We start from the raw sequence: 7,780 nt of genomic DNA, 5'->3' as shown, positions 1-7,780 counted from the left end.
GCAGCAGCAGCGGCGGCGGGGCGCCCGGGCGCAGCGGGCTGCGCGCTTTCCAGCGGGTGTGGACGTCCATGCCGGCTGGGCGCGGGTCGGGGCGCGCGGGGACGCTCGCGGGCGCGGGCCGGGCCCGGGCAGCGGAGTCAGCGGGGCCGCAACGGCCTCAGGAAGTCATGGGGAGCAGGCGCCCGCCCGTTCTCTTTGTGGCAGCGGCTCTCCGGGGCGGGTCGGCGGGTGCGCTCGCCCACGGGCAGGAGGGCTCGACCTTGGCCCGCGGGGCGGCCGGGACCCCGCTCGGTTCGCGCGCTCTCGCCTCCTCCAACGCCTCCGACGCCTGCTCGCCTCCCCTGGCCGCCGCCGCCCCGCGACCCGCTCCCCGTGGGCGATCCGCTCGAGCGAGGTCCTGCGCCAGCCGCGGGGACGAGGAGTGCGGACCTCGCCTCGGGCGCCGAGCACTTTCTTCCCCGGTTCCTCCCTCCCTCGCTCCTGGAAGGCACCGCGGAGGCTGTCGATCCCGGACGCTCGCAGCGAATCAGAGCCCGGCGCCGCGCGCGGCCGGGCCGGCCCCCGCCTCCCACTGGGCGCCGGGGGCGAGGGGGTGGGGACAGTGGGCGAGTCGCAGCGAGGAAGGGGCTGGCCCGGGGCGGGAGCGGACGCGGGGCGGGCGCGGCGCCCCCGAAGGCCGGAGGAGCGCGCGCTGAGGGGCGAGGGGGCGGCCTCGGCGCCTCGGAGCCCACCCGGGCCCCCGCGCCCCCCGCCCCATGTGCCCGCACCTGGCCGAGCCCCAGGAACCAGTGTGGAGGGGCCGGGAGTTTGATCCCTTCGGGTTAAAAGAAAAAAGTTGCAGCTCAACCCCGCCTAACTTTTCTTTTACGTGGAGGAGTTTCAGAGCCCCTCTTCTGGGTGGAGGCTGAACTTCCAATCCCGCCAGATCGCGGCGCCCAAGACTGCAACCCCGACGCAGGACCCGCCCTTGCCTTCCCCCTAAATGCAGATTGGACGTCCTGGTCAAGTTAGGGTCTAACTTCCAAAGAGGTCCCCAAAGGAGCTTGCGTGTTGCACATCAGGCAAAGCTGGGCCAGGCACCCCCATTCTCCCCTCCTGACTTCAGCCTGCTCCCTGGACGCCCCTTTGGGAGCTGACAGCAGGCAAGGGAGTGAGGGTTGTGTGATCCCTGGGGACTGCTCTGGGCCCTGACCTTCTGCCTTCACGCCTTTGGCTGCTCTGGGCCCTGGTGAGCTCCCCCTCCAGCCCAGGCCCACGGGGCTCCTGGCAGTATGTGGGAGCCCCTCCCATCAGGCTCCTGAGGCCCAGAGAGCCTCCTGGCACAGCCTGTTGAGTTCCCGTGCGGAGTCCTTCTGGGACAGCTGCAGCGCTGGTTTTTAAAAAGCGGAGGCACGAAGGTGAATTAAGAGGGCTTTTCAAACCTGAAGCCATCCCTCCTCCTTTGAACAAACAATCTCGAGCCAGTAACGCTGAAACAGGCTGGGACCCCAGCTCTCTGTCTCGTTACATCCCCAGACTGGGCATGAAATTCCTCAAATGCCCTTTAATTCCCATCACTCTGGAAACAGGACTGGGGGGGGGAAGGGGGGATCAAAGGTTAGGTTTGCTGGGGGGCCACTGGAATTGGGTCCCAGGTCAGGCTCCATCTTTGCCTCCTGTACTCAGTAGGCAGCAGATTGCTGAGGATCAGGATGAGAGGGCTGCACACACATGTGAGGAGCTTGAGATACATTCAGTAAAGCAAAATGTTCTTTCTGGTTTTCATATTTCTTTGATATTTGATTTTTTTCTTACAACTTGTGTAAGTCACATATGTGACCAGGGGAAATGTGTGTGTTTGAGTTGTGTGCATATGTGTGAGATGTGTGTGTGTGTGTGTGTGGGGGGTGTCGAGCTAGAGCTGCTGGTTCTTCACTCTCCTATGTGGCTTAATGACAGAGAACCCCACCTGACACTCCCTGACCGCCAGCAGCCCCGCCTGACCCCCAGAGTGTCCTCCACCAGTGGGAAGGCCAGTTCTCCCCTGAAGACATAGGGGTACTGACATAAGTCAGTGGTCTGGTTATCAGAAGACAGCACAGACTTTCAGGGTTCCCGCTTTCCCCCCTCTGACAGCCTCCTGTGCCTCTGCGCCGGTCAGCCAGCCCTTCCAGCATCTGGAGCTCAAATGGGTGTCTGAGCTTTGGCCTGGGTTAGCACAGCTGGTCCCTCAGGAGCTGGAGGTCAGGGGACCACCCAGGGCCCCCGGAGAGCTGACCTCTCAGTAACAAGGTTTGCCTCTCCTGGCTCTGAGCAGATAGGACATTTACCTTTTACCCTCTCCTGGGGAGCAAGGGGTTAGGAAAAGAGACAACTTTCTATCCCACCAGAAAACTCAGAGAAAATACCCCAAATTGAGCAGCCCGGACTGCAGGAGACGACTGGAACTCTGCGGAGGCAACAGTGCATATCAGCTCTCTGTCCGGGCCCTTGTCTCCACTTTAAACCACACTTAATCAGGTCACATGCAACAGTAGGGAATGATAGCACGTGTCCCCTTTACTGATGAGGGATCAGAGAGGGTAAGGAACTCACCCAAAGTATCAGCTCATCTGTGGTCGAGCCAGGGTCTGAGCCCAGGTTTGCCTTTGGGCGGGAAAGACGCTGATCACTTTGCCCAGTGACGACTGGACGGGGCTGACCCCAAAGCCAGCGTCATCGCCCCCTCCACCCTCTCACAAATGATTAAAACAGCAGGTACTGTGAAAGCTGTTTATTCCGCTCTCAGCTCTAGGGGTCTGCCGTGAGCATGACACCCGGCCCCTTGCACATGGGCCCCAGCGACACTGACACCTGTGGGGCGTGGCTGCTTGTTTGCAGATGTGCATTCCTCATCTTCTGTAGTTAGCACCAGGGCCCGGTCCAGCCCACCCTGTGCATATACATGTCACTCCTCCATGGAAGGGACCCGCGGTGGTCCAGGGCTCTGCATGCCCCCGGCTGACCGGAAGTGCCGCCGCCCACCGCTGCATGTGTCCCCGGAGCCAGGTGTGCCTGAGCTGCGCACCTGGGGTCTCACTGCCCTGCTGCCCTTCTCACTGTTGTACATCTTCTCCCTTATTTTTTAAGCAGCGGAGTTGTGGCTCTGTAATTGTGCCACCCTTTTCTTGGGTTTATGTTTCTTTGCCCACCTTCCCACCTGAAGGGGCAACCCAGCTCCCAGAGTCATTGCGGGGCTGGGAAAGGCCGGCCCTTCCCGGGTGGCCCTCCCTCCAGGGCGTCGGGTTCGTTCCCTCCAGCCCCCTCTCCCAGGTGGGAGCTCACAGCCAGCAGAATGGGTGAAGAGCTGAGGTATCTGCTTGCCCTCCAAAAACTCTTGGGCCACTGGGGCCCTGAGGTGGCCCCAAGGGAGTAGGGTGGGACAGCGTCCAGAGGGAGGGACCTGTGATGGCATCTCACCCTGGCTGCTCGTCCAGCCTGGCCAATAACCTAGCTCCTTCGGCACATGGAGCTGAGTGTGTGGTCTGTGACACCATCCACACTGGGTGTGGAGCAGGACGCAGGCTAAGCGACAGCTCCTGTCCCTCACTGCTCACAGCGACGTGCCCTTCCCTTCCTGGGAAGGAGGTACCCTGGGCCTGCGTCCTGAGCACCTAGTCTAGATGCCAGGTGTGCAGGGGAATGGTCAGTCTTTGTGACAGCTGTTCATGCATCCACATGGGTGGGAACCGGGCCTAAACGCTGTGTGGTCATGTGGGGTCGTGTTCATGTCTCCCTCCACCTCCAGCAGGGTGGCCCCTGGGTCTGATCTCGGCATCTGGGGCTCGGCCCACTGTCTGTGCCAGATCAAGGTTCAGTTAGTGACAGAGAGCACATGGGGCGATGCTGGAAAGAGCCGGCACGACACAGGAAGTCAGAGGCCATGTGCCCTGGTCCTGGTCATCACACTCAACTGCAGGACCCCATGAGTTCACCTGAAATTCTTGACCCATGGAGCCCTCCACCCACGTCAAAGCCTCTATAACTCCATGACATGAAGTCTCTTCCTCCACCTGCCCACCCCCAGCCTCCCCAACCCAAAACCCAGCAAAGGAGCTGCTTGTCCCCCCAGAGCTCACATCCAGGACAGGGTGGCACCAAGCCCACCAGCCCTGCACAAGACCAGCCCAGAGTGGGCCGGCGGCATCATTCAGACCAAGTACACGTGCCTACCAGGAGGCTGCAGTCCTTATCGTGGCTGCGGAGTGTCCCCGGAGGCCAGGAAGCCAAACAGCCGCCCGTCTGAGGTGCAGGGACAAGGCAGCATGGATCACAGAGTCTGTGACTGGCCACCATGACGGGTAAGGCAGCCCGGCCGTCCCTCATGCGCCTGGCCGTCTCCCTGGTCCAAGAACACGGTTTTGTTTCTCTGTCAGCTCACAAAGGCTGCTTTCCTGAACCTCAGTGTTCCCACCAGGGGCCCAGTAAACTTTGCCAAGTAATGGGACTTCCAGACAAAGCGGGCCACGGCGGACACCAATCGGACTGTGGGGGAAATTTGCAGTTATTCAGTGTCGTGTGGTTACACGTCTTCCAGCCTGAGATGAGCTGGGCACGTTACCTCCAGGAGAATGTTTTACAGACAAGGTTGAGTTTGCAGCCCAGGAAAAACGTCAGCTGGAAAAACGCTTGTTGTAAGGAACTACCTGTGAAGGTGGAGAGAGCTGCCCAGCCATCAGCAGGCTGCTCTCTGGATTCAAATAGCGTTTCTAGGGCACCTATAATGGCACCCCACTTCAGGATTTCATTGGATCCTCCCCACCGGCTGGCACAGGACCCCCACTTTGGATGGAAGTGTCCACGGAGCCCGGAGCAGAGGGCCTTCTGACCCAGCTTCTCACCTGGAAATTGGGGCCAAGAGAGCCTTCCTTCACAGGATGTGTGAGCGTCATTTGCAATGGCTCGTAGGCTGTTACGGTCATAGAGTGTGTGTTCAGGAAAGGCTCCATCCATCCTGTTCCCTCAGCTTCACCAGGCCTCAGAGGGTTAGCCAGTAGGTGGAGGTGTTGTGGGCGCCCAGGCCCCATCTGAGCAGGGTGTGCCACAGGCCACAGCACTCCCTGCTCCCCACAGGTCTGTGAGCACAGACAGGTGACGCGGCATAAACACTGTGTAAACTGCAGATGAATTTCTCATAAAGGCGACACCCACAATGAGTGCTGAGGGGCCTCCCAGACCCTCCTTTGGGGCCCGGACTCTTGGGCCCTGCAGGAGTGTTGGCTACTGATGGCCATCGCTGAGTGCCCCGGCCCCTCCCTGTCCAGGGGAAGCCACTCCAATGCGTGGACACGCCCGCCCATTCTTCAAAACAGCCACGCTTCATTGCTAAAAAGCTCCAGTCTGGGGCCATGCCAACGTCATCTTGGTCCTTGTAGTGGCGTCCTGGGGCTGCTGAAACAGAAGGGCCCAAGCTGGGTGACTAAAACCACAGAAGTTTTTTCTCTCCCAGTTCTGGAGGCCAGAAGTCTGAAATCCAGGTGTCACCAGGGTGTCACTCCCACCAGCGCCCTGGGCGCGGGCCCTACCTGCCTCTCCCAGCTCCTGGTGGCCCCGGTGGTCCTGAGCTTGTGGCTGCCTCGCTCCAGTCTCTGCTCTGTCTTCACGGAGCTTCCCTGAAGTGTGCCTGCTTTCATCTGCCTCCGCCTTTCTCTTATAAGGATCCTGGGATGGCACTTAGGTAAGCACACCTGGGTAACCCAGAAAGTCTCCTCATCTCACAACCCTTCACTTACACCTGCAAGGACCCTCTTTCCAAACAGGTCACATACACAGGGGGCCACCATTCCACCCACCACAGTCCTGGATACAACAAAACAAGTCTCTGTGCCTGGAATGTCCCCGCACGCCCCACGTCTGTGGCCGAGGAGACACCAGAGCCCACCATGGTTTGGAGCAAGGGGTCAGTGGCACCTCCTGTGCGACCCCATGCACGTGCAGAAACCCTGAGGCATTCCGTGCGTCCTGAGAGCTGGTCCCAGTGGCAGGGCTCAGGCTGGCACAAGGACAGGGAGCTCGGCAGGACCCTGAGTGCAACGGCGCGCTGCCCGGGAGTGCCAACACTGTCTGGGATTGCTGTTTTTCCCAGTAGGGCCCGTTTTATTTGTTTTCATTTATAGTATTAAACCAATATTTTGAATGGAAATAGCTCCCAGTTTAGATTTTCTTCCATAAGAGGAAATGAAAGGGAATATAGAACTGAAAATGAGTCTCCCAAACTGGAGTCCAACCTGGAAATCGAATTCACTCGCTCCTCCGAATCTTCGAGCACAGTCCGGGAGCTGGGCCCTGAGGACGCATGTGACTCGGGGTAGCAACAGGAGGGCAAGAAAGGAGGGGGCAGGAAGCTGCCTTAACACCCCGCGACCTTTTTTACTCCTCACTCACGCCACAACACAAAGAACATCCCCAATTTGCAGGTGAGAATCTAAGCTTGGTGCATTTAAGCATGGGCGCCAGGGCCGTGGAGCCCCAAGTGGAGGACCCAGGCTCCATAAGGAACCAGGACCCACAGATACAGGCCCTCCCTGTGCCGCCTACCAGCAGGACCGGTGCCGGTGGGGTCTGCTGTGACACGGGGGGCCTGACGGGGAAGGGTGGAAGCACCGGGAAGGAGTGGGCGCAGAGCTAATGTTGGGGGACCCCAGGTAGGTCTGGCTGTGGGAGGCTGACAGTGGCACCCAAAGGCAGGTCCAGGCTCTAATCCCCAGAACCTGCAAATGTGACCTTATTTGGGAAAAGAGTCTGCATAGATGTGCTTAAGTTAAGGGCCTGGAGATAAGGCGATCATCGTGGTTTAGCTGGGCCCTGCATGCCGTCCCTTAGAGGAGGAAGGCACAGGGACATTCAAAAATAAACAGAAGACAAGGCGATAGGGAGACAGAGGCAGAGATCGGAGTGACACATCCACAAGCCGTGAAGGAAGGAAGGAAGGAAGGAAGGAAGGACCCTCCTGAGGGAGCACGGCCCCGCCCACACCCCCATCTCGAACTTTGGGTCTCAGAACTGGGAGAGAATGAAGTCCTGTTGTTTTAAGGCCCCTGTCTGTGGTCCTTTGTCAGGGCAGCCCCAGGTCACAAATACACTGCCCAAGGAAGGCTCCCACTTCCCCAGCTAAAGACCCAAAACTCAAAGATGGGAGCGACCAGCTGAATTCCCACTGGAGTCGGTAATCGCGTGGTACCCTCCTGCCTGGGTACCTGGCACCATGAGCTCAGGGCTCATCAGCGGCATCTCAGGCCTGCCAACCTGCCTGCACTCGGAAAACACTGGCAGTGCGGCCGGGCTTGCCATGATTGTCCACTGGGCATTCACGTCCCACCTTTCAGCCTAGGAAAATCCAGACTCCGTGCCAAGGAAAATGAGACAGAATGTGTGCAGTGCTAATGAGACCCTGGGCTTGGGCATCTCCAGGCCGCTCCCCCCGGGGGGGCACTTCCACTCACCAGGCACCCCGCCAAAGCCCCCACCCGGTGAGGAATTTCCCCTTTGAAGCCCAAAGGCTTGTGCCAGTTGGGAACACACGGGACCCAGCTCCTTGCTGGAGAATAAAGGCAGCGCGCCGACGGCAAATGCCGGCGTCGATGGGGCGCTCCTTGTTTTTGTCAACAAGGAGATTTGTTTTAATGGAAACCAGCAGAACCCAGCTTGCAGATTTTCCACTCCTGCAGGCCTCAACAGCAGCGGCCTGGCTCCCTACCCAAGGCAGGACAGCTGCGAAGCTTCTGGACCTGTGGGGGGAGGGGGAGGGGGAGGGGAGGGGAGG

Source organism: Hipposideros armiger, unplaced genomic scaffold (genome assembly GCF_001890085.2).
Source record: "Hipposideros armiger isolate ML-2016 unplaced genomic scaffold, ASM189008v1 scaffold_3, whole genome shotgun sequence".
In the NCBI taxonomy this organism is placed as follows: domain Eukaryota; kingdom Metazoa; phylum Chordata; class Mammalia; order Chiroptera; family Hipposideridae; genus Hipposideros; species Hipposideros armiger.
This window is presented reverse-complemented; position numbering follows the sequence as displayed.